The 27,858-nt window shown below is 45.5% G+C and overlaps 1 long non-coding RNA gene and 1 pseudogene across 1 annotated transcript; both read left to right on the top strand.

The window, feature by feature from the left end:
- Positions 1-280: 280 nt before the first annotated feature.
- Positions 281-21,271, top strand: LOC115108343 (ubiquitin-conjugating enzyme E2 R2-like; annotated as a pseudogene).
- Positions 21,272-21,462: 191 nt separating this feature from the next.
- LOC115108342 (uncharacterized) lies at positions 21,463-27,741 on the top strand. Its single transcript, XR_010460929.1, has 3 exons — positions 21,463-21,740; positions 22,026-22,061; positions 27,444-27,741. It is a non-coding gene; the product is annotated as an uncharacterized LOC115108342 (long non-coding RNA).
- The last annotated feature ends 117 nt before the right edge of the window (positions 27,742-27,858 follow it).

The raw sequence follows: 27,858 nt of genomic DNA, 5'->3' as shown, positions 1-27,858 counted from the left end.
CCCAGACGACCCCGCAGGTGAAGAAGCCGGATGTGGAGGTGGCTTATGGTAGAGAAATGAACATTCAATTCTCTGGTGGACATTCCGGCATTCCAATTGCACGCTCCCTCAAAACTTGAGACATTTGTGGCATTGTGTTGTGTGACACAAAATGCACATTTTAGAATGTCCCCAGTACAATGTGCACCTGTGTAATGATCATGCTGTTTAATCTGTTTTTTTGATATGCCACACCTGTCAGGTGGATTAATTATCTTGGCAAAGGAGAAATGCTCTCTAACAGGGATGTAAGCAAATTTGTGCATAACGTTTTAGAGAAATACGCTTTTTGTGCATATGGGACATTTCTGAGATCTTTTGGTTCAGCTCATGAAACATGGGACAAACACTTTGTTGCGTTTTTATTTTTGGAGGCTATGTGTCCTGTTTAACTTCGATTCCCAGAAAGCATTGCTAGCATTTCACTGCTCATGGCATCAAGCTTTGTGGAACCAGCTTAAGCGACTTCAGTTGCGACACGGTGAAGCAGCTGCTGTAGGAGGAGAGATCTTTCCCTACTCTCTCGGACAGTCGTTCATTTGTTTGTGATTTCTAGTTTGCTTTGACTATAAACATTTCCGTTGCTCAAATCTGGCTTTGAGTCAATGAGGAAGCGTTCCGTTGCCCTCCAGGAGAATACCAACAACAGATTCGCGAGAAATGCTAGCAAGCTAGCTTTGGGTTGGTTGTAAGCGAGAGATTTATGGGTTTGTTCGATCACAGTGGAAGAGAACTGAACGTAATAACAGCGGAGAATTGTTGAGACTTTGTGGGGAAACGAGTGAACAATCAAACGGTTTCTGGGAGGGTGATTTAAGTAGCTAGCTAGCTACATTTTATATAAAAAGCTCTAGTTAGGTATATTAAACGGATCGTCGCGGAATATGGCTCAGCATGGACATCATCATGTAGCCAGTTCCCAAAAAGCGCTCATGCTAGAAATGAAAAGTCTTCAAGAGGAGCCAGTTGAAGGGTTCAGGATAACTTTAGTGGACGAATCGGACTTGTACAACTGGGAAGTTGCTATATTTGGACCCCCAAATACTCACTATGAGGGAGGTTATTTTAAGGTGAGTATTCAATTGCTGAATATTTAACAAGATCGCTAACTAGTTAGCTATCAAATCACTTACTGTCGCTCCTCATCGCACGAATGTGCTTGTGTCACCAGACTGATTTATTTATGTGCCTGGTCAGTGTTCACTCTTGTCCCAAACTAGAAGTTCATGTCTACTGTAGATACTGTAATAGTATTACTTCTGTAAATGTTACGGAGGTAGAAATTGTGCTATATTTTGTCACCTTTGTTTGAAGTACCTAACTATTGAAAACTGTCTGACAACCTCGAACCTGGCCTAGTTTGCTGAGTTGACCAGTTGACCACATGTGGCTGGTGGGACCTTAACTTTGGAGGATGGGCTCATAGTAATGGCTGGATTGGAATGATGTCAAACATATGGTTTCAATGAGTTCATACCATTCCAGAGAGTTATGAGCCCTCCTACCCTCAGCAGCCTCCTGTGCTGCTGATCTACATCTGACAACCAACAAAACATGTTGTGATGTTAACAGATAATTTTAAGAAATAAACCTTGCCAAATGATGTCACTGTGGCCAGTCAGGCAGAATTAACAGCGCTGTTCGTTTTGTTAAGTCTGTATGTTGCCATTGCTTTATTGTTCATAGATTGGTCCTGTTTGTCAATGTATGTCTATGTTTTAACCCTAAAGACCTCCCAATAACTTAATAGGACTTCTTTCTTCTTGGATTTTAAATGTTGTCAATCATTGCCAAACGCATGTTTGTTACACTATGACAATGTATCACATCCAAAGCCACATTTCCTTTCTGTGGTGGCTTGACATGTATATCAAAGGTAACCCATGTTATTGATATACAGCTGCTGATAATGATAAATGCCAATTAAGTAGACCTAATTTCTAATGTATTGTAGGTTCCTATGACAGGTTGGTGGCACCTTAATTGGACAGGACGGGCTCGTGGTAATGCTGGAGTGAAATTAGTATAATGGTATCAAGTGCATCAAACACATGGGTTCCACTCCGTTCCAGCCATTAATGAGCCGTCCTCCCCTCAGCAGCCTCCACTGGTTCCTATAATACGTTGAACTAAACCCAGTTCCTTTGTTTTCATAGCTAAGCAATAGCAGCAGATAGCATTGTCCAACTTGTTCCACATTGACTCTACGCACCCAGTATTATAGCCTAGTGTCAGTATGTATTGTTTGCCATTGATATTTGATTGTTGTAATCACCCAATAGAAGACACATTTTATCTTCATTATTAATCAAATCCCAGGTTGATGCAAGAGTATCAATGAAACTAAAGCTGAAGAACAGCCGCACATCCAGGTACTTTCCACAGGTGCTGGAGTTATAGGCCGACTCATTGAAAACAGAAAATGCTGCTCACTGCTGCCAGGTGATATTTATTTAGAACACCTTTTAGACCCTTACGTCTTCATCAGGCATCCTTGGGAGCATGAGCATCAGTGCAGGGTTTTCTTTTCTGTTTATCAATGAAACTACCAACGTTGGAATCGGGTGGCCTACTAATTGGTTTATGTCATTGGAAACACGAATCTAACTATTTTTATTCAGATACCTGCTTCCAGTCTTTTCTGGGTAGCACAGTAGGCTAAGCTTGAGCTGTGCTAGATAGGAACATGTGTATTGTGGGTAGGAACAGAGATTTATAGGAACATGTGTATTGTGGGTAGGAACAGAGATTTATAGGAACATGTGTATTGTGGGTAGGAACAGAGATTTATAGGAACATGTGTATTGTGGGTAGGAACAGAGATTTATAGGAACATGTGTATTGTGGGTAGGAACAGAGATTTATAGGAACATGTGTATTGTGGGTAGGAACAGAGATTTATAGAACATGTGTATTGTGGGTAGGAACAGAGATTTTAGGAACATGTGTAGGAACAGAGATTTATAGGAACATGTATTGTGGGTAGGAACAGAGATTTATAGGAACATGTGTATTGTGGGTAGGAACAGAGATTTATAGGAACATGTGTATTGTGGGTAGGAACAGAGATTTATAGGAACATGTGTATTGTGGGTAGGAACAGAGATTTATAGGAACATGTGTATTGTGGGTGCTGTTGGGCCAGCAATGCAATGCTTGACTGTGAAATACACAGCAGACCTGTGACTCATTGGTTTGTTGGAGACGTTAGAGGAAACCGTTTCCTCGTTCTGACGAAGACCCTCCCTGTCTACACAGGTTAGACAAACCCTCTGTGACATGCTGCTTGTGCATATTTATTGAAAAGAGTCTGAGTCAAACCGTGACGTAGGCACTTAAGTGGCGGACTCACTAAACACATGCTTTGTTTGTAAATGATGTTGGGACTGTGCCCCTGGCTATCTGTAAATGAAAATGGTGCTGTCTGGTTTGCTTAATATAAGGAATTTAAAATGATGTATGCATATATATATATATATATATATATATATATATATATGCGCTTAAGTATATTTAAAACCAAATGCTTTTACCCAAGTAGGATTTTATTGGATGACTTACACATTTACTTGAGTCATTTTCTATTTATGTATCTTTTATGTATGACAATTGGGTACTTTTTCCACCACTGGACGTAGGCCTATTTAAACCCAGAGCAGCATGTTGGCATCAGGGTGCAACTCCTCTGACTGTACACGTGTCACCAAACAAAATATTAATGCTAGATTGGGAAACTGAAACTAAAATACAGTAATAAACGTGGAATTAACCTATACCACTTTTCCAAATGGGCGACTCAACGCACTTGACATTATTAGCGTCAGAATTCCTCTCATTCATTGCAAATGTGTAGATATTCAGCCAAGTTCTGTCTTCATTTATATATTTGCCATGGCCAAACACTCTTTGCTGGATCACACAACTACCTTGTGGAAAGAACTCTAGACCACCTTTGCCCCACACAGAGACCTGCACAAACCTCTCTCTCACCCTCCATTTGGCAAATCTGACCATAAAACTATCCTCCTAATTCCTGTTTACAAGCAAAAACTAAAGTAGGAAGAACCAGTGACTCACTCAATATGGAAGTGGTCAGATGACACAGATGCTAAGCTAGTAGCACAGACTGGAATATGTTCCGGGATTCATCCGATGGCATTGAGGTGTACACCACATCAGTCACCGGCTTCATCAATAACTGCATCGATGACGTCAGCCCCACAATGACCGTACGTACATACCCCAACCAGAAGCCATGGATTACAGGCAACATCTGCACTGAGCTAAAGGGTATAGCTGCCACTTTTAAGGTGCTCATCACGAAGCTAAGGACCCTGGTACTAAACACCTCCCTCTGCAACTGGATCCTGGACTTCCTGATGGGCCGCCCCCAGGTGGTAAGGGTAGGCAACGACACATCTGCCACGCTAATCCTCAACATGGGGGGCCCATCAGGGGTGCATGCTTAGTCCCCTCCTGTACTCCCTGTTCACCCACAACTGTGTGGCCAAGCACGACACCAACACCGTCATTAAGTTTGCAGACGACAACGGTGGTAGGCCTGATCACCGACAACAATGACACAGCCTATTGGGAGGAGGTCAGAGGCCTGACAGTGTGGTGCCATGACAACAACCTCTCCCTCAACGTGATCATGACAAAGGAGATGATCGTGGACTCAGGAAAAGGTGGAACGAGCACGCCCCCATTCTCATCAACGGGTCTTTAGTGGAGCCGGTCTAGAGCTTCAAGTTCCTTGGTGTCCACGTCACCAACAAACTACCATGGTCCAAACACACCAAGACAGTTGTGAAGTGCGCACTACAATGCCTATTCCACTTCAGTAGACTGAAAAGATATGGCATGGGTTCTCAGATCCTAAAAAAGTTCTACAGCTGCACAATCAAGAGCATCCTGACTAGTTGCATCACCACCTGGTATGGCAACTGTTCGGTATCCGACCGCAAGGCGCTACAGAGGGTAGTGCTTACGTCCCAGTACATCACTGGTGCCATGCTTTCTGCCATCCAGGACCACTATACCAGGCGGTGTCAGACTCCAGTCACCCTAGTCATAGACTGTTTTCTCTACTACCGTACAGCAAGCGGTATCGGAGCGCCAAATCTAGGTCCGAAAGGCTCCTTAACAGCTTCTACCCCTAAGCCATAAGACTACTGAACAATTAATCAAATGGCTACCCGGGCTATTCCCCCCCCCCCCCATTTATTATCTATGCGTAGTCACTTTACCCCTACCTATATTTTACCTCGACTAACCTGTACTTTGATTTGGTACCGGTACCCCCTGCATATAGCCTCGTTATTGTTAACTTTTTTTCAACTTTATTTAGTAAATATTTTAACCTACAATGCAGTTAGAGTTCAGGGATTGTAAGTAAGCATTTCACGGTGAGGTCTACCTATACCTGTTGTATTCGGCGCATGTGACAACTAAAATTTAAGTTGTTCGCAGCCGTGGTAGGGCCTGCAGCCTGATGTAGAGTGACAGGGTGGCAGCAGCACTGCAGCCTGGTCCCGGTGTGACCCTGGGACAGGGACAAGAGGAGCAAAGTCACCTGGCCAGAGAATTTGTCCTGGCAGGGACGTAGAGCAGAATGACCACTGCCTGGGCTGGAAGCTCAGGGGAGATCTGCACTGCCCATCAAGATGCAGAATGTTCTACATAATCACTGTCACCGCCATCTTCATATTCTCTCTTCTTCTTGGGGACTACATTGTCTTCCCCAACCCTTCATTAACACGCCAGCAATCTCATTAGCTTAGCTGTCCCTGGCAACCTTCCACTACGACAGCCAGCCAGCCAACCCTTCACTCGCATAGTCAACAACACATCCCTCAAGCAGAGTGGGCCAAAGACTGCCCACTTTTTTTCCTTTTAACAACAGAGCCTTTCTGCTTTGAGAAGTGCATGATGTTTTGCTTGGAGTTCAAAGGCTGTCATGACAAGAGGAATTGCTCTAGCTCTGCTACTTCCTTTTTGAGTGGCATCATCCATACACTTCCTCAACCATGAGGTCATCTACATGTTGAAGCGTGAGATTTCTGCCACGAATTACACTAGCTAGAAAATATGTTAGAAGTAAGCTTAAGCCTATGCCACGATAGTGTTAAGAGCCTAGGGTTAGTGGAATGTCAACACTGATGAGGGTGACGGGAACCACACTTGGTGTGGTTGAGAAATGCAAACCCCGACCCTTCGAGAAAGCCATTTTATTTTTAGATTTCCATCCAATGTTTTAATGGTGTATTTCAAAATGAATGCTGGAGTCATGTTTCCTCCTGGCTGCCTGGCTCTGTCACACAGAAATAAGAGCTGTGAGTAGGAGTGAGAGAGATAAAGGGAGAGCGAGGCAGTGCCACTCCTGGCCCCGCTCAAGCTGGTCCCCTGGGGGCCTTGTGAAAAGCGAGCATGCCATGAAGTGAATGGGGGCCCATGTAGAGGTAGAGTTAGACAGTACACCTTTCAATGGTCGTGATCATGTGCTTACATGTTCCTAACCTGGGATAAGAGAACTGGGCCCCATTTGATAGGCAGTCTGTTTCAGCTTTTCTTTTTTCAGAAATAGGCCAACATTGGACTAGTTTAGTATATTTCCAGATATTGCTAGACTGAATCAGGTTGAATGAAAGGCACTTGCAAATCCAATGTCTCTCCTACATGGATAAATCACTAATTTAGCCTACTTCCATGGGAATTAGACCTACCAGTAATGCTTTGTATCAGAAAAGGTTAATAATTCTTGGTGCCTTGGTCCACAGCACATTTAGTTCACTCATTTCTCAGTGAGCCTAACAGTAGAAGATTTGTGCAGCAAAGCTGCATTCTTGTCTTCTTCTAATACTAAAGGTGTGTGTTTTGGCATGCCCTCCTCATCCTGTCAAGTTTGTTGGCAGATTCTGATTAGGCAAATTGTGTTTGTGAAGTGGACTGCCGTTCAGTCTTGACAGTGGTTCTGGTGTAGTGTACTCTGCCTGTGCCCATACTTCTCCTCCTCTTACTCCTCCTCCTCCACCGCACTGAAAAGGTTTTGTTAATGAGGCAGGACCCTGTTGGGTCTGGGCAGGATAATCTACAGAACCTCGTATCATACACGTGTTTTGGACTAGAATGTATGTGTGTGTGCAGTGCACTGCTGTTCTCAAGGACACGTTCCTTTTCATTCACACTGAGCAGCCAGGAGAGCGAGTCCGGGGGAGAATAGGAGAGAGAATGAGAGCACCTGGGGACTGGTAGAAGGGGGGTCTGCAGACAGGGGAAGGTGGTGCGTTGGGAGGAACATAATGATTAGTTCTGTTAGGGTTTAGGTTGCTTTAGCTAACCTGGTTTACTTTGCCCGATTCCAACCTCCCTCAACAAGGTGTGTTTGTTCTTCCTGACTGGCTTTGTCATCCAAGTGTTTTAGGTCACCGTCCAAGACCGAGCTTTTAAAAGAGTAGAAAATGTATCCGTTTTATTCTTCATTGCCATTTGCATCTCCACCTGCGGAGGCAAATGTAATCCACTGCCTTGCTCCAGTGTCAAAGGTAACTGTTTTAAACCGTTTCACGTTTTAACCACGGAAACTCTTCAAGATGCAGTTCAGGATCCTAAGTATTTATAAATGAAATTTAAAACATATCATACGAATCGTATGTGTCAAACGAAATGGATGATGTATTACACAATTGTGCACAATTTTCAGGAACCATTTTGCCTCGTGAGCACTACTTTCAAAACTACTGGCTGAAATTATACCAAAGCTGTGGAGCATCACTTTAACTCTGTTCAAATCCTATGAGAAGGAGAGTGTGGCAAGAGAGCAGGGGAGAGCATGTTCAAACAAACATGGGCTTGGTAGGTTACTAGGTAGATGCTGAGCCAAGCAGTTCTGCTCTAAATATTCTTGCTTTCCCTGTGCCAGCCGCTCCTCCTCCTGCCTGCGTGACTGAAGCAGCAACACGTCCTCCCAGTTCTCTACCTGTTACTGGGTGATACTTAAAAGCAGTTGCTGCTTGTTTCCACAGGGCTCTCGGGAGAGCCTCACTTCAAAGAGACATGGAGCTGAGCAGCCAGGAGAGGCTGGGTATGCACTGAGGAGCTCCGTTCTGGGGCTACGGGCTAGGGTGTGTCACTGTGTGGCATGGCTATGTGATATGAGAGACAGTCATGCTTCGCAGGCATGGAGGGGATATTTATAGAGGAAGAGAGGGAGTGTGTGTAGCGTTCAGAATTAGGGAGAGAAACGGAGCAAATGTCCCTATTCTGAGCCTCTGTTTGACTCCTCCTTGGGATGCTCTTGATGAGGTAGGCATGGTGCAGCAGAGGGAATGAGCAAGGCCAACTTTTTAAGCCCAGTCACTCCACTGCCCTCCCTCTCTCTATTTCTCTCTTTGTGTGCGTGTTGCTCTCTCGCTAGGCTTGGTGTCAGTTTTGCAGGCAATTCAGGGGATTCAGCTCTCTCTGCTGCCATGGAAAGTTCCCTCCCTGCCTGTGAGTGCAGTCTGCCTGCCTGCCATGGGCTGTGTGAGTGGCATGCAGGGCGACAGTGCCAAGTCGGTGCTCTCTGTGGAGGACACACCCTTCCTCCCTCCTTTTCCTGTTTCCCTTATCTTTCTCTCTTTCTAACCAAGCCTGGATCAGCCATTTTCTATGTTTTATTTAACTCATGCAAATAAATAAAGCCCTGAGTTATGTCGGTTGGGTGTGTCTCTTTGTTCCATTCATACGATCAAGTAGGCTATTTTGGGCAGAGTATGATCAAAGACTGACTGTACAGTATGAAGATCGGGTAAAACTGCTTCTCCAATAGAAATCCCCAATCACACGTCTAGGTGACGTCATGGCGACGTTGGCTAGCTAAGCTCATGTGCAGAAACATGTCATCGGGTCTAATGGTTGTCTCGCGCGGTGCTGAGCATGTGCAGGCCGTCAAATCAAAGGCACTCTTAAAGTTGTTTTGGACTAATTCAAAGTTGTCAATTTGTCACTTTCACGAGGTTGGTGTAATAACATGTTCAACTACTTTAGACATTGGCTCGAATCTAGGTTGTGGCTTTTAGATTTTAAGAAAATGAACAACTACAGAATGGTTTTTCACTTCTCAAACCCTGGCCTGGCCTGCTTGGTCTGTTTCGCAAGTGTTCCCGGAAGTCTTGCGATGTTTTGCCTCTATGTTTAGAAGCTCTGTCGAATTAGTTTTTAACATTTATTTAAATAATTATTGAGATTTATGTTGTGGCTCTCTGTGGGCAGAGAAAGTGTTATAGGCCCTCCTATAAGGCACGTGATGAAATGCAGTACCCCCTTTTAATAAGCCGATTGCTTGAATATTGCACTCAGAGCTCACCTTACAGAGCTCTGCATTAACATTGGTCCTCACTGAACTGCTGGAGCTAGGCTGGTATGTAAGCTGCAAGGCTGTTGTTGCCGGTCTCTCTCTCGCTGTCTGTATGTGGAGTGTTGGCGTGAACCCCAGTCATTCTGGACCCGAGCCAGTTCGGAGGCATGGCGCCAGACTTTAAAAGCAAACAGGATTCTATTCGGCCTGCCAGGGTTTCCACTCTGGACTTGTTGTTGTATGGACCTGGTAGATATGGCAATGTCTTCCTGTTCAATTTACTAGTCACTACTGACTCGTACAATGCAATCAGCATTAGGCCTAAGTAAAAGTGTAATGTTAGGGAAGCCATAGGCTTGTGTGGAGTTTGTGCGCAACGCCCCCCTCCCCCAGTACATGTTCCCACCCTCCCCAACACACACACACACAGCCCCCACCCGCTCCCCCTCGTGGCATTTGGCTCAGCATGGGGAGCACCAGCTGACTGTGCCGAATCAGCGGGTGTGGGCAGGGGGAGGATCAGCAGACTGTGTGGTGTACGTGCCTGCCTTTGTCATTAGTTTGTGTGAGAGGTAAAGAACGACCCCCCCCCACACACACACACACACACGGGTGAACCGTGAGCCTCGAGGAATGGTACCCCTCCCATGCTCTACTCGCCACTGGGATTCATGGTGTGTGTGTCAGCTGAGTAGGGGGTCTACTGGGGGGATGGTGAGTGGTGGCTTGTCTGTGGTGATGAGAGCTGGGGGACAACCCCAACAATGTCTACCAAACACACAGCACAATCACCATGGGCTTTTCCCTCAGCCTGTACACACTATACAGAACAATACCACAGAAGGCCTGGTGTATCCAGTTACACACTCATTAGTTAGGCTTGTGCTGTTCACCATCTATGATTGAATTTACACAGCAGTCTGGTTCACTTCAAAACCACCATCTGTATTTAATGTTGTGTTGGCTATATTTGAGATTCTTCAAGTAGCCACCCTTTGGCTTGATGACAGCTTTGCATTCTCTCAACCAGCTTCATGAGGTAGTCACCTGGAATGCATTTCAATTAACAGATGTGCCTTCCTACAAGTACATTTTTGGAGTTTCTTTCCTTAATGCGTTTGAGCCAATCAGTTGTATTGTGACAAGTTCGGGGTGGTATACAGAAGATTGCCCTATTTGGTAAAAGAACAAGTCCATATTATGGCCGCTCAAATAAGCAAAGAGAAATGACAGTCCATCATTACTTTCAAGACATGAAGGTCCATCAATCTGGAAAATTTCAAGAACTTTGAACGTTTCTTCAAGTGCAGTCGGAAAAATCATCCAGCGCTAAGATCTCATGAGGACCACCACAGGAAAGAGTAACCAGAGTTACCTCTGCTGCAGAGGATAAGTTCATTAGAGTTACCAGCCTCAGAAATTGCAGCCCAAGTAAATGCTTCACAGAGTTCAAGTAACAGACACATCTCAAAAATCAACTGTTCAGAGGAGACTGCGTGAATCTGGCCTCCATGGTCGAATTGCTGCAAAGAAACCACTACAAAAGGACACCAATATAAAGAATAGATTTGCTTGGGCCAAGAAACACGAGCAATGGACATTAGACCGGTGGAAATCTGTCCTATTGATCTGACTAGTCCAAATTAGAGATTTTTGGTTCCAATCGTTGTCTTTGTGACACGTAGAGTGAACGGATGATCTCCTTATGTTTGGTTCATGGAGGAGGTGTGGGGGTGCTTTGCTGGTGATCCTGTCAGTGATTTCATTTAGAATTCAAGGCACAATATGTGATATGCCATCACATCTGGTTTGGGCTTAGTGGGACTGTCATTTTGTTTTTCAACAGGACAATGACCCAACACACCTCCAGGCTGTGTAAGTGCTATTTGACCAAGAAAGAGTGATGGAGTGCTGCATCAGATGACCATAATCCCCCTGACCTCAACCAAATTGAGATGATTTGGGATGAGTTGGACCGCAGAGTGAAGGAAAAGCAGCCAACAAGTGCTCAAAATATCTGGGAACTCCTTCAAGACTGTTGGAAATGCATTCCAGGTGAAGCTGGTTGAATGCCAAGAGTGTACAAAGCTGTCAACAAGACAAAGGGTGGCTACTTTGAAGAATCTAAAATATATTTTGATATAAATGCTTTTTTGGTTACTACATGATTCCATTTGTGTTATTTCATAGTTTTGATGTCTTCGCTATTATTCTACAATGTAGAAAATAGTAAAAAGAAAGACAAACCCTTGAATGAGTAGGTGTGTCCAACCCTTTTACAGGTACTGTAAGTAGAAAGGTAGCCCTAGCTGCCACTCCAGTGTCTATGGCATGACAACATAGGGGAGTCGGCTAAAGCACATACTGATCTGGTACCAAGCTAAGACGGGCCTAAATAAAGTAGCCATGACAAGGCATTTGACCAGAGGTATTTTCTTCCACCTTATTCAACTGGCCTCTACCTCTTGCATCACTAATTGGTGTGCATTTCCCCTCTTCTCTCAGGCTCGGATCAAGTTCCCCATTGACTATCCCTACTCTCCTCCGGCCTTCCGCTTCCTCACCAAGATGTGGCACCCCAACATCTATGAGGTAAGAGACAGCACAACACTGTCATTGTTACACAATCACCTCTTTTTTTTTTTGAGGGGGGGGGGGGGGGGTCCCATTCATAATAGTCCAATGTCCCTTTTTCTCTTGATTGCTTTGATTTGTTATCTTCTATTAGAACGTTTTAATTATTTGCTGCTGTGATATCATTTGGCTATGGCCTGGTAGTGTGTTTTATACATGGTTTATGTATTGCTGGTAACTGAAGTGTGCAAGTGTTTCTGTAGAATGGGGACGTGTGCATTTCCATCCTGCACCCCCCTGTGGACGACCCCCAGAGTGGAGAACTGGCTTCTGAGAGATGGAACCCCACGCAGAACGTCAGGTACAGAGCATCTCTCTCCCTCACTGATCATTCTCTCACTTCACTGCTTTACCTCATCTTTGAAATTTGTTTGACTGTTAGTAACCATGTGGAATTTATCACACTTACACTTCTTTTTTTTTCAGGACCCTGTATTCCAAAAATAATTCGGAAAAATCCAAGTAACTTCACAGATCTTCGTTGTTAAGGGTTTAAACATGCTTGTTCAATGAACCATAAACAATTCATGAACATGCACCTGTGGAAGTAGTGTTACTACGCTTACAGATGGTAGGCAATTAAGGTCACAGTTATGAAAACTTAGGACACTAACGAGGCCTTTCTACTGACTCTGAAAAACACCAAAAGAAAGATGCCCAGGGTCCCTGCTCATCTGTGTGAATTTGCCTTAAGCATGCTGCAAGTAGGCATTAGGACTGCAGATGTGGCCAGGGCAATAAATTGCAATATCTGTCCCGAGATGCCTAAGACAGAGCTGCAGGGAGACAGGACTGACAGCTGATCGTCCTCGCAGTGGCAAGACCACGTGTAACAACACCTGCACAGGATCGGTACAGCCGAACATCACACCTGCGGGACAGGTACAGGATGGCAACAACGTCTGCCCGAGTTACACCAGGAACGCACTATCGCTCCATCAGTGCTCAGACTGTCCGCAATAGGCTGAGAGAGGCTGGACTGAGGGGTGGAGGCCTGTTGTAAGGCAGGTCCTCACCAGACATCACCGTCAACAACGTCACTTATGGGCACAGACCCACCGTCGCTGGACCAGACAGGACTGGCAAAAAGTGCCCTTCACTGACATGTCACGGTTTTGTCTCACCAGGGGTGATGGTCGGATTTGCGGTTATCGTCGAAGGAATGAGTGTTACACCGAGGCCTATACTCTGGAGCAGGATCAATTTGTGGAGGGTCCATCATGGTCTGGGACGGTGTGTCACAGCATCATCGGACTGAGCTTGTTGTCATTGCAGGCAATCTCAACGCTGTACTTTGCAGGGAAGACATCCTCCTCCCTCGTGTTACCCTTCCTGCAGGCTCATCTTGGCATGACAATGCCATCACGCACAGAATGAGCAGTAATGGCTGATTTCCTGCAAGACAGGAATGTCAGTGTTCTGCCATGGCCAGCGAAGAGCCCGGATCACAATCTCGTTGAGCACGTTTGGAACCTGTTGGATCGGAGGATAGGTTGGGCCATTCCCCCCCCAGAAATGTCTGGGAACTTGCAGGTGCCTTGGTGGGGTAACATCTCACAGCAACAGTGGGGTAACATCTCACAGCAAGAGCTGGCAAATCTAGGTGCAGTCCATGAGGAGATGCACTGCAGTACTTAATGCAGCTGGTGGCCACACCAGAGGACGTTTCTTCTTTTTTTTTTCCTGAGTTTACTACGACACACTGTCACACACACAGCCGGATATATAATTTGTACATTGGGTCTCCTCGGCAGCGCGGCAACTACAGTAGCTCTTTGTCTCTTTGCCCAGAGACCGAGCGACCACGGGTGTGAAAAAGTTGGAGTGGAGCGAGAATGCTGTGTACAGTCATATCACAAGTTTTGACTCGCTGCCTCCCTCTTCATTTGAATCATTCATTCAGCTGTTGCTACCTTCGAGCGACTTACAAATTGGTGCATTCACCTTATGACATCCAGTGGAACAGTAGTGCATCTAAATCTTTTAAGGGGGGTGAGAGGGATTACTTCATCCTATCCTAGGTATTCCTTAAAGAGGTGGGGTTTCAGGTGTCTCCGGAAGGTGGTGATTGACTCCGCTGTCCTGGCGTCGTGAGGGAGTTTGTTCCACCATTGGGGGGCCAGAGCAGCGAACAGTTTTGACTGGGCTGAGCGGGAACTGTACTTCCTCAGTGGTAGGGAGGCGAGCAGGCCAGAGGTGGATGAACGCAGTGCCCTTGTTTGGGTGTAGGGCCTGATCAGAGCCTGGAGGTACTGAGGTGCCGTTCCCCTCACAGCTCCGTAGGCAAGCACCATGGTCTTGTAGCGGATGCGAGCTTCAACTGGAAGCCAGTGGAGAGAGCGGAGGAGCGGGGTGACGTGAGAGAACTTGGGAAGGTTGAACACCAGACGGGCTGCGGCGTTCTGGATGAGTTGTAGGGGTTTAATGGCACAGGCAGGGAGCCCAGCCAACAGCGAGTTGCAGTAATCCAGACGGGAGATGACGAGTGCCTGGATTAGGACCTGCGCCGCTTCCTGTGTGAGGCAGGGTCGTACTCTGCGGATGTTGTAGAGCATGAACCTACAGGAACGGGCCACCGCCTTGATGTTAGTTGAGAACGACAGGGTGTTGTCCAGGATCACGTCAAGGTTCTTAGCGCTCTGGGAGGAGGACACAATGGAGTTGTCAACCGTGATGGCGAGATCATGGAACGGGCAGTCCTTCCCCGGGAGGAAGAGCAGCTCCGTCTTGCCGAGGTTCAGCTTGAGGTGGTGATCCGTCATCCACACTGATATGTCTGCCAGACATGCAGAGATGCGATTCGCCACCTGATCATCAGAAGGGGGAAAGGAGAAGATTAATTGTGTGTCGTCTGCATAGCAATGATAGGAGAGACCATGTGAGGTTATGACAGAGCCAAGTGACTTGGTGTATAGCGAGAATAGGAGAGGGCCTAGAACAGAGCCCTGGGGGACACCAGTGGTGAGAGCACGTGGTGTGGAGACGGATTCTCGCCACCCCACCTGGTAGGAGCGACCTGTCAGGTAGGACGCAATCCAAGCGTGGGCCGCGCCGGAGATGCCCAACTCGGAGAGGGTGGAGAGGAGGATCTGATGGTTCACAGTATCGAAGGCAGCCGATAGGTCTAGAAGGATGAGAGCAGAGGAGAGAGAGTTAGCTTTAGCAGTGCGGAGCGCCTCCGTGATACAGAGAAGAGCAGTCTCAGTTGAATGACTAGTCTTGAAACCTGACTGATTTGGATCAAGAAGGTCATTCTGAGAGAGATAGCGGGAGAGCTGGCCAAGGACGGCACGTTCAAGAGTTTTGGAGAGAAAAGAAAGAAGGGATACTGGTCTGTAGTTGTTGACATCGGAGGGATCGAGTGTAGGTTTTTTCAGAAGGGGTGCAACTCTCGCTCTCTTGAAGACGGAAGGGACGTAGCCAGCGGTCAGGGATGAGTTGATGAGCGAGGTTAGGTAAGGGAGAAGGTCTCCGGAAATGGTCTGGAGAAGAGAGGAGGGGATAGGGTCAAGCGGGCAGGTTGTTGGGTGGCCGGCCGTCACAAGACGCGAGATTTCATCTGGAGAGAGGGGGAGAAAGAGGTCAGAGCACAGGGTAGGGCAGTGTGAGCAGAACCAGCGGTGTCGTTTGACTTAGCAACGAGGATCGGATGTCGTCGACCTTCTTTTCAAAATGGTTGACGAAGTCATCTGCAGAGAGGGAGGAGGGGGGAGGGGAGGAGGATTCAGGAGGGAGGAGAAGGTTGCAAAGAGCTTCCTAGGGTTAGAGGCAGATGCTTGGAATTTAGAGTAGTAGAAAGAGGCTTTAGCAGCAGAGAGAGAAGAGGAAAATGTAGAGAGGAAGGAGTGAAAGGATGTCAGGTCCGCAGGGAGGCGAGTTTTCCTCCATTTCCGCTCGGCTGCCCGGAGCCCTGTTCTGTGAGCTCGCAATGAGTCGTTGAGCCACGGAGCGGGAGGGGAGGACCGAGCCGGCCTGGAGGATAGGGGACATAGAGAGTCAAAGGATGCAGAAAGGGAGGAGAGGAGGGTTGAGGAGGCAGAATCAGGAGATAGGTTGGAGAAGGTTTGAGCAGAGGGAAGAGATGATAGGATGGAAGAGGAGAGAGTAGCGGGGGAGAGAGAGCGAAGGTTGGGACGGCGCGATACCATCCGAGTAGGGGCAGTGTGGGAAGTGTTGGATGAGAGCGAGAGGGAGAAGGATACAAGGTAGTGGTCGGAGACTTGGAGGGGAGTTGCAATGAGGTTAGTGGAAGAACAGCATCTAGTAAAGATGAGGTCGAGCGTATTTCCTGCCTTGTGAGTAGGGGGAAGGTGAGAGGGTGAGGTCAAAAGAGGAGAGGAGTGGAAAGAAGGAGGCAGAGAGGAATGAGTCAAAGGTAGACGTGGGGAGGTTAAAGTCGCCCAGAACTGTGAGAGGTGAGCCGTCCTCAGGAAAGGAGCTTATCAAGGCATCAAGCTCATTGATGAACTCTCCGAGGGAACCTGGAGGGCGATAAATGATAAGGATGTTAAGCTTGAAAGGGCTGGTAACTGTGACAGCATGGAATTCAAAGGAGGCGATAGACAGATGGGTAAGGGGAGAAAGAGAGAATGACCACTTGGGAGAGATGAGGATCCCGGTGCCACCACCCCGCTGACCAGAAGCTCTCGGGGTGTGCGAGAACACGTTGTTAGACGAAGAGAGAGCAGTAGGAGTAGCAGTGTTGTCTGTGGTGATCCATGTTTCCGTCAGTGCCAAGAAGTCGAGGGACTGGAGGGAGGCATAGGCTGAGATGAACTCTGCCTTGTTGGCCGCAGATCGGCAGTTCCAGAGGCTACCGGAGACCTGGAACTCCACGTGGGTCGTGCGCGCTGGGACCACCAGATTAGGGTGGCCGCGGCCACGCGGTGTGGAGCGTTTGTATGGTCTGTGCAGAGAGGAGAGAACAGGGATAGACAGACACATAGTTGACAGGCTACACAAGAGGCTACGCTAATGCAAAGGAGATCCGCCATGTTCGGTTCTGAGGTGACATTTGCCTAGGCTACGCCACCGGACACCATCAGTGGACTTGTCTTTGTTTATTAGCCAGGTGGAGGCTTCCCCTGAGCACGACAACAAACTAAGGATTTGACAAACATACAATTGTTCATAATGTTTAAACGGCCATTTAAAAAAAACTATTTATAAAAAAGATAAATTACAAATTCAAATATTGTCCTGCGTATGACTGCTAGGGTACAATGCAGTTCAATCTACTGCAGTCCTGGTTATTTACCAGACGGCGCTCACCTCACTGTCTCCCACTCAACAATGCTGTTTTAGGTTCTCTGCTGTCCCTTTCCTCCTTGACCTCTGTTGTCAGTACATGGGACTTCATGTCCCACTTCTCATCAATGTTATGGCTTGTTGCAGTGATGTATGACCACGTGTCCATAGATGTCCAACAATCAGTTGTTAATGCCACGCATGGTGTTTGAGAGCTCGCGATTTGTACTTGCAGAGCAATCATTTCTCCATCCAGGCCCTCACCGTTATTTGACATGGCGTCTTGTTCTAGATGTGCAGTCATGACAGTGACGCCGACGTCCTCTACCATTGACAATGGCTGCATATCAACTGTAATCAGCGGTGTGATATTGTCACTCCGTCCTTTATCGCAAGGCTGCCAGCAACGGGTTGGGTCACGGTGCCTCCCTTTCAGATGGTTCAGATGGTTAAGCATTGCACATGTACTGCCACTAGCTCACCTCACCTCCTTCTCATTTAACTTCTCAGTATTGTCATACAATACTTCGCTGCTGTCGATTCCCTGTCTCGCTCTGCCATTCATCCAACGACGTTGATGTGCGGAGCACTTTATATCTGTGGCAAATCATTTAAGATACTTATCTCCTCCTACAGCGTTGTTGCATTAGGTGTTTGTTACATTTCAATGGCACTTTATGATGATGATCAGAACCTGTTAGTAGTTATGTGATAACTGCACTGTGTGAAAACGTTTTTTCAGTTAAGGATTTTGTTCTAAATGTTGTTTCAATATTCACAACCCTACAACAAACAATAGTGTCTGTTGTGTCCATCCATCAGTGTATCAGATTAGCTGCTGTCAGAACAGTCTGATTTCAATTAGCCACACAGGAGCAAATTGACTTGGCTGCTTTGCCTCTAACCCTGGTGTTGACTCATTTCCATCTCTCTCGCTCTTTCTGTTCCTTCACGGTCTCTCCCTCTTAGGACGATCCTGCTGAGTGTGATCTCTCTGCTCAACGAGCCCAACACCTTCTCCCCAGCCAACGTGGACGCCTCCGTCATGTACCGCAAGTGGAGAGACAGCAAGGGCAAGGACAGAGAGTACGCAGAGATCATCAGGTGGGCACACACACACACACACACACACACACGTACACACAGATGTATCATATGGCACACAAAGAGCAAGGCCAGGCACAGAGAGAGCGACACAATCATTATGTAGGCACACACATGCGCAGACACATTGAGTGTGAGAACAGAGAGTATACGCAAACCATCAGGTACACCCTTTACCACCTCCACAGTTGACAGATGTCCCTGTTATCCAGCCATCACCATGTCCCTTCCTTGTCTCTAACAGGAAGCAGGTCCACGCCACCAAAGCAGACGCTGAGCGCGACGGTGTGAAGGTGCCCACAACCCTGGCAGAGTATTGCGTCCGCACCCGCGCCCCGCCCCCGATGAGGGCTCCAACCTCTTCTACGACGATTACTATGACGACGAGGACCTGGAGGACGAAGATGAGGATGATGACGAGGACTGCTGCTACGACGAAGATGACTCGGGAACCGAGGAGTCCTGACGATCCACCATCGCCTCACTACCCCATCCTCTCCCCTGTCACCACCCCCTTAAACTGAACTCATACTCCAACCCCCCCCCCCACAGCAGTGCAGCCACACCTGCACGCTAAACCCAGATGCATTTTGAAAGAAAGCTACAGATTTAGTTTGTCCATTTTGTTTCTGGTGTTTTTATTTTCCTGTCTGTGGAGTGTTAGAGCTAATGCTAGCTCTACAAATGATTCCCATGGTTTGCTCTCAATGACCGCTTGCTTTTTAAAGTTTTGGGTAAGGGCTCTGTCTCCTGTAGAGTGTGTATCCAGACACCGAGGCAGTGTGGAGAGAGAGAGGCCGGAGATAGTAGTGTTCATCTGAACTTGGTGACCTCTCACCTGGTTGACAGCCTTGTGATGCCGGCCAGCCTGCCTGTCACATGACGCTTAAGGGGACCCCTGACATTTCACTATTGGGTCTGGGGTTGCTCACAACTGTCTGCCACTGTCTACCTAGCTCCAGAGTCTAGTTTTACTGTATGAATTGGTGGTTTGTAATGATACGGGTGTATTGCAGACAGTTGATGTTCTGATGCTGGTGTACTCTTTTGGAGACCTCATACATTTTAGTCATTTAGCAGACACTATTATCCACTGTTTTATTTAACTAGGCAAGTCCGTTTAGAACACATTCTTATTTACAATGACGGCCTAGGAACAGTGGGTTAACTGCCTTGTTCAGGGCCAGAATTACAGATTTTAACCTTGTCAGCTTGGGGATTTGGTCTTGCAACCTTTCGGTTACTAGTCCAATGCTCTAACCACTAGGCTACCTGTGACTTAGTTAGTGCTATCTTAAGATAGCTAGGTGGCACCACCACATCTCAGACATAGTAAGTACATTTTCCTCAATAAAGTAGCCAAGTCTGTGCTAGACACCCATTTGTTTTTATATATATATATATTGTTGTGATGAGGAGTATGGGCAGAGACTCTGCTGTCAAAGCTTCAAAGGGAAGCTGGTTCCACCATTGGGGTCCAGGACAAAGAAGAGCTTTGACTATAGGGGTGGGAGGGCCAAAAAACCAGAGGTGTAGGGTTTGAGTATAGCCTGAAGGTAGGGAGGGGCACTTCCTCTTGCTGCTCCGTAGGCAAGTACAGGAAGTCAGTGATCTGAGCTGGGGGGGGGGTTCCTCACCACTGACCACTTAAAGATGGGAGTTGAGGAATAATTGTCTCAATGTGTGTATATGCATGTTTGGGTGGTGGGTCATTATTTTATTCAAATGTAGTGCAGGAATGCTTTGCTACGAGAACATGTTTGCATTAACTCAACATCAGTCCCTATGGCAAGTCTGTAACAGTGATGTCTTGCACATAAGCGATTTTGAATTAGCTGATTTGCTTAAACTCCTCAGTCACTTTACCAAACATATGTCTGTAGAAGTGCTCGCAACGGAAGTGGCTCCATCACAAAGGATTTGACACATTAAATACAAACTATTTAACAGTATTTAACACAACCCCACGTTTGTGTTGCTTCAGTAGTGTGTAAATGCTCATTCATCGTGATGCCTTGACTATTTGATGGGACGTTTGAGAGAAGGGCATTTCCCATCGTAAGAATGCTAGGGATGTTGAGTTTTAGGTCATACAGCCATCCCACTAGCATGCCAGTGTCCGGCTCGGTATAGGGCTGTAGGAAGACACTTGATTCCCATATACTCTGTTATAACTAAGTTGAGTGGGCTTCTTTTGATGTCGTCTTCTACTTCAAAATGAGTAAGGTGAGAGCAACTGTTTTTTTCCCCTTACATGTACTTAGTGATCTGATTCTTGACCTTTTGTTTTAAACACCATATCATGGGGGTTATTCATTAGACTTAGTAGTACATTTACCATCATTTTATATTTTTTCAATTCAGAAACATTTAGGTATTCTACTGTATTTTTCCAATAGAGTACAATAGGTGATTTTACTGGGGGAAAAATGTACTCTTTGTGTTAACATCTTGAGTATAAAGCATGTGTACATCAATCTAATCAGGAATTCTTAACTGTTTTTACATTCTACATATGGCTGTTGCGTTTTGTGAACAACCCCCATTTTGTTTTAAGGAAGTGGGATTTCATTTTGTGAAGTTGCCATTTTCATCATCTACTGTGTGTTTCCTCCCAATGTGCTACCTTCCTTCCCATTCATACAGACTTTCTTTTTGGTCGTTGCATCACAGAGGGACCCCCGATGTTAGTAAGGAAAACAAAACCACAAACTTTTTCACATGGAAGTGAATCTCACCACAGCCTCTCACTGTGTGTGGACAACTGTCCCCCCCAACCGATCACCTCTGCTTCAAAGACTGTATACAATCTGGATATTTTGACGATCACTTGTTTTATTTTTTCTTGTTTGTATTTTTTCTTTTTGGTTTGTAAATCTATTTAAAACCAAAATAAAGATCTTTCTTAGAGGTTTGAGCTGTTTCTTATAGCAGGAGTGAATGGATATATTCTAATAGATATTATAATAAACTGTTTATAGGGTAATATATTTTCATTGAATATGATTCTTAGCTCGCAATTATTCATTAAATACATTTGTTTTGTGTTCTCTTTATAGATACTGTGGGGATGTATTACCTGAGGTAAGACTGTTCTCCCTCGACTCTCTTTTTCTTATCCAGGGTGTTGAATGTAAATGAAGAGAAGTGAAAATAAGTCGCTGTTAAAGTAACAAGGAAAGTTGATGATGAGAGCTGTACTCTGCAGTCACCCTGACACCTAGTTGGGGTGGTGGAGACCTAAAGGATTTCCTGATGCTTTCCTTGACTTAAAGGAGCACATACTGAGTAGTACCGTTATAGCATCTTTATTTGTTCCTTTCTCCATTTGTGTTCCTTTCTAGACAATGGGAATCTATGACTCGGGGATAACTCTGAGGTAAGACGGTTATTCCTCTACTTCCTCTTCTTATCCTGAGTGTTGAATGTAGAGAATGAATACACTTAACTTTAGATTAACATCACAGTCTTGATCCAAATGGTTTTAGCCATTTTTTGAGGACTGAGGTCAGTTGATGAGATTTGTACCCTGCAGTCATCCTAAGAGCTGGGGTGGTGGCGACCTAAATGATTTCCTGATGTGTTCCTCAACTAAATCCTTAACAAAAACACATACTGTACTACTATAGCTTCCTTATTTATTCTGTTATGTGTTCTCTTATAGACACTTGGGGACGTATCACTCAGGGATAACTCTGAGGTAAGAATGTTGTGTGTGCTATTCTCATTTTGAGTGTCGAAAGAAGCCACTTAACTTTAGATTAACCTCAGCACTCAGGTTGTTGCCCTTTTGGCCCTACTGTGATATCAGGGGGTCAGGTGACAAGGAAAGTTGTTGATGAGATCTGTAACCTGCAGTCACCCTGAAGGAGAGTTTATTGCCACAACCCTAACATGGTTATTCAAGTAATAGCCTTGTGTGAAGAGATTTATATTGGCCTGTAAAGGGCTCTTGTGTATTTTTTACCTCTAGGGGGCAACATTACCTTTCACTAGAATCTAGAGTAAATACGTGGGGCTGTTGTCAGCTATAGTGTCGGTTTGCACATGGTTTCAATCTGCTGACCAACTGAAACCGCATTAGATTCAACAGTAAACATCACACAGACAGACAACTGAACTTTCCACCACAGTTCCATCATAACTTTGCAGGTGGTGCTCATTCACTTACAAAATGGCTCTTGCAGTAGTGTGAGCAACAACCTCAAAATAATGTGTACATCACCGTTAACAAATAGCACATCAAACAGTTTGTTTTGATTATCTGATGGTGTTCTATGTCTGCCCAGGCTACCTTACCTGTTGGGCATTGAGGAAGAAGACCTCATCCCTGTCTGATTGGAGAGAACATGGGCCAACTGGTCCATTTTATATCTTTAGAGCACACTCAGAAAGAGAGAGGGAGTCACATGACTCACAAAAACACTTCTAGCATTTTGAGGACTTAGGGACAGATTGAAATTTACTGGGGGGGTCATTAAAAAATAAATGCACTCCCCCAACTTTTTTTTTCACATGACCCTCCCCTTGTACTGTAAAATAAATGCAACACCCTCCCCCCTCAGAGTTAACAAAAAATGTTTATGACCACAAATAACTGTTTATAAACAGGGATATCTAATTCGCTACTGTAGCACAGTCGATGCCATGCAGGGCTACGGGCCTGAAGATTGAGGGTTTGCCGACCACCACAGGGGAGCTCACTGTCGTCCACCAAACCTGCATGTTTCATTACTTCACTATCAGGGCTGGTTGCCGACACTGATCAGCAAGGGGGAAATCAGATTTTCAACATTTTGATGCCATACAGTGCCTTGCGAAAGTATTTGGCCCCCTTGAACTTTGCAACCTTTTGCCACATTTCAGGCTTCAAACATAAAGATATAAAACTGTATTTTTTTGTGAAGAATCAACAAGTGGGACACAATCATGAAGTGGAACGACATTTATTGGATATTTCAAACTTTTTTAACAAATCAAAAACTGAAAAGTTGGGCGTGCAAAATTATTCAGCCCCCTTAAGTTAATACTTTGTAGCGCCACCTTTTGCTGCGATTACAGCTGTAAGTCGCTTGGGGTATGTCTCTATCAGTTTTGCACATCGAGAGACTGAAATTTTTTCTATAATTCTATAAGCCTCTGGGACCAATTCGTAAGCCCGAAGGATAGCAGCTTTAAGTGTCCTAATTTGAACTCTGGTCGAGAGAAAGCGGCGTACACTTTCTGAGCTTTTCCCACAAAAACACTTTGGAGGAGCAGTGACCAAATATACTACATGGCCTTAAGTTTAAGCCTGGCTTGCAGTCGGCGTTCCAATTCATCCCAAAGGTGTTCGATGGGGTTGAGCTCAGGGCTCTGTGCAGGCCAAGTTGTTCCACACTGATCTGGACAAACCATTTCTGTATGGACCTCGCCTTGTGCACAGGGGCATTGTCATGCTGAAACAGGAAAGGACCTTCCCAAAACTGTTGCTACAAAAGTTGGAAGCACAGAATTGTTAGAATGTAATTATATGCTGTAGCATTAAGATTTCCCTTCACTGGAACTAAGGGTCCTAGCCTGAACCATGAAAAACAGCCCCAGACCATTATTCCTCCTCCACCAAACTTTACAGCTGGCGCTATGCATTCGGGTAGGTAGTGTTCTCCTGGCATCCGCCAAACCCAGATTCGTCTGTCGAATTACTAGATGGTGAAGCGTAATCCATCACTCCAGAGATCACATTTTCACTGCTCCAGAGTCCAATGGCGGTGAGCTTTACGCCAGCCGACGCTTGGCATTGTGCATGATGCTCTTAGGCTTGTGTGCAGCTGCTCGGCCATGGAAACTCATTTCATGAAGCTCCCGACGAACAACCGAGGACAGATGATTTTTACTCGCTACTCGCTTCAGCACTCGGAGGTCCCAGTCTGTGAGCTTGTGTAGCCTACTACTTTACGGCTGAGTCGTTGTTGCTCCAAGACGTTTCCACTTCACAATAACAGCACTTACAGTTGACTAGGTTAGAAATTTGACAAACTGACTTGTTGGAAAGGTGATATTGCATGTCGGTGTGCTCAATTTTTATACACCTGTCAGCAACGGGTGTGGCTGAAATAGCCGAATCCATTAATTTGAAGGGTTGTCCACATACTTTTGACCATGTAGTGTCGCAGCCATTTTTAGGGATTTAGCAAGTCACTCAGAGTAAAATATATATCCACCTCCTTTTTGTTGATAGGCGGTACAAGCAGGCTGTTCTTACCATGATCAAACTGAGGGTGCAGGATGGCCTGACTTTATTCGGAGTACTTCCAGATCTATCTCCCTTTGTCGCGCTTCCAGCTCCATCTCTCTCTTTCAATGGAATGGCATGCGCACATTCTTCTTGTTCTAGTCTGGCTGCATGTTCTCATTCCCTTTCCTTGTGCTCAAGCTCTAATTTCTGTTCCCATTTTGCCTTTAGTACTACCTCTCCCAGTTGCATGTCTATGGGATGCACTCTACCACCCGTAGAACCCTTATCATCCTCCCTCTCCTGAAGGATTTCCCCCTCCACCAAAGCAGTATAGACTAACTATTTTGACTAATGCTTTCGAATCAGCATGTGCAACTTTGATATCATAATGCTTTGCGATGAGGAGCAGAAACTTTTTTACATTTATCTAGCATCTCCCATGTAAGGTTTTCCACAAATGCTTCCAAATTAAAGTAAGTAAATGTTTTTAATTTTATAAACTTGTGTTTATACAACTTTCAAAATGTGGAATGGTGCTACTTGATCTTCAAAAGGCTTTTGATTAATCATAGCATCCTACTTGCCAAGCTAGAGGCTCTTGGGTTGGGCAGTACTGCTCTTGGGTTGGGCAGTACTACTCTTGAAGTCCTACTTGTCGGGGAGGGAACAAGTCTTTGCCCCCGAGGCTAAACCCATAAGCTGTAGCATGCCACAGGGGAGTGTGCTAGGGCCTCTGCTATTCCTGCTGTACATACATGATTTGAAGGATGCTTGCTCATGTCATGTCACCTGATTCTTTATGCAGATGACCAAACCACACTGGAAAGTATACTGAGTGCAGAGCTCACTAACAACAAAGACAACAAGCTATCTCTGCACCTCAGCAAAACAGAAGCAATTCTGTTCGGGTCCAAAATGAAACTAAGCAAGTCCTCATACATCAGGGTACAGCTAGCAGGATAGGTACTCACAGCCAAACAGCAGTTAATTAATTAGGATGTACACTAGATGACCTGGGAGGGGAGGGGGGAGTATCTATGGCTATTAAGTTACTAGGTAAGGTCTCTGACACAAACACGTAGGAAGGCTAGAAAGTCTAAGCTGTTGAAAAATATTCAAAGAAAGTGCTAGCAAATGTTCTCATCTAATGGCATTTTGACAATGCTAGCACCTCCTGGTTCGAATGCTCAACTAATCTACTAAAAAGCAAGATTCAGGTAGCCCAGAACAAGTTGATTGATCTCACATACTCATATTGGGTAGGAGCCAATTTCAGGAGCTCAACTGGCTGCCTGTTGAGTCAAGAATCGCACAGACCAAGCTTAGTCTGGTACATAGGATCAAGCTCCTAGGTATTTGTCTGTCCTACTTTCCCCATGTTAGAGATTCACACAACAGTAGAGCTAGGATATCTAATGTGTGTGTGTGGTTTCAGAAGCCTGACCGGGTAAGGTACCTTTTTATATTCAGGAGCCTCTGAGTGGAATAGTCTGCCCCTGTCTGTTAAAACTATTCCCACTCTGAGTAGCTTTTAAAGGAAGGTGAAATCCTGGTTAATGGATAGTGCTTCTGTGAGCAATCCCTCCTAGCCCATGGATGATGACCAAATAGAATTCCTTTGTGTATAGCATGTACAGGGCCTTGCGAAAGATATAAAGATATAAAGATATAAAACTGTATTTTTTTGTGAAGAATCAACAACATGTGGGACACATGAAATGGAACGACATTTATTGGATATTTCAAACTTTTTTAACAAATCAAAAACGGAAAAATTGGGCGTGCACTGTATGTCAATCTAGAACAGGATTATCTATTTTGGATGCAATTTGAATGGAGTTGGAGTGTGCTTTGGTGCACTGATTTAAAGCAACAGTATTCGAGTGATAGTCTGCAATAATAAATAAAAATGTTTCAATTTAAAAAAAGGTGACCCCAGAAAGCCAGATAAATTAGACACGAATTTGGTCTTTATATTACTGTAGCATAGGATATGCTGCAGCAGATGTAGGTGTACCTGGGTAATGTGGGGGCGGGGGACTTCTTGCCTTACTGTATGTGAGGATTGGTCCCCAAGGCAACTAAGGAGAATTGGGGGAAGATAAAAACCGATGGTAACAACAATGGATATTTTTTGTTTATGTGCTGTGGACGTGTAATGCCTCTGACTCACCAGCCGTCGTGTCCGTCTGTGAGGGTGAATGGAGCCGTCCTCCTCCATGCAACACACAAACTGCTGGAACAACAAATGCTGTGCTGCGGCCTCCTGGCATGTTAGCTCTCCCACTTAGCTTTGGGTCAGAGGGTTTTTATCTGTTATTTCTACTCTTCACCGCTCTGCTCCCGTCTCACTTCCTGTTCTTCCAGGGGTCCAACAGAGTTGTTTGTGGCTGAGGCACAGATAATTAAAGGAGTGGGTCTCAGGACACAGACCATAGGGAGTCTAACCATGACTATCAAGGATAATTGGTCACTTTCCTGTGTTCTGATTTTCATGTCCTCCTTGGGAAGAACAAGTAAGGTGTACCATTAAATCATTTGTGTGATTCACAGGTATGACCGAGGGGCAAGAGCTTGTTTCCTCTGGTTTAATGGAAGACTTCAGTGTTCTTTAAATTCTCAAACGGATAGAGATGCTGGCTGTGGCCATTAATGTGCACAGAACAGCCACCGTAACCTTTCCCCTCTGTATCTGTCTCTAGGTCCCTGTCTCAGCCTACAAGGGTTCTTTGGATAAAGGCTATCTATGACCTTAATTTGGTGTTGAATTGGCTTACCTAATAATATAAAGAATATGGTGTGTGTGTGTGACGACCCTCCCACTCTGTCTGCTGTATTCTCTCTTTGTTCTTGTTTCCTTATTAGGATGCCGGTGGGCGGAGTTGGGAGGGTCATCAGCTACATGGGAAACACCTGGGCCAGGTGTGTCCCAGGATATAATCACCACTTCCCCATTCATAGGGGAGACTCTCTCCATGCAGACACCTTTCTAGATTTTGTTGTGTTTCTTGGTGGCCTTTTGGTTGTTTGCTTTGGCACCTTTCAACACCCTGCAATATCACATTTATACATGAAAAACACTCACTTACACTACTGATTACTGATTACACACACCATTGTATATTGTACTTAGTTTACTTTATTTAATAAATATATGTTTTGTTACTCCTTATCGCCACGTTGTCTCCCTTTTGTTACGGGCTTTGAGCCGGTTCGTGACAGTATGTGTGTACACCACTGTACCACATACTCAGGAAGTGTAGCTAATAATACAGCCCTG

This window comes from Oncorhynchus nerka, linkage group LG24 (genome assembly GCF_034236695.1).
Source record: "Oncorhynchus nerka isolate Pitt River linkage group LG24, Oner_Uvic_2.0, whole genome shotgun sequence".
Taxonomy (NCBI): domain Eukaryota; kingdom Metazoa; phylum Chordata; class Actinopteri; order Salmoniformes; family Salmonidae; genus Oncorhynchus; species Oncorhynchus nerka.
Note: the sequence above shows the minus strand (reverse complement) of the source record. Positions and strands in the feature narration are given on the sequence as shown.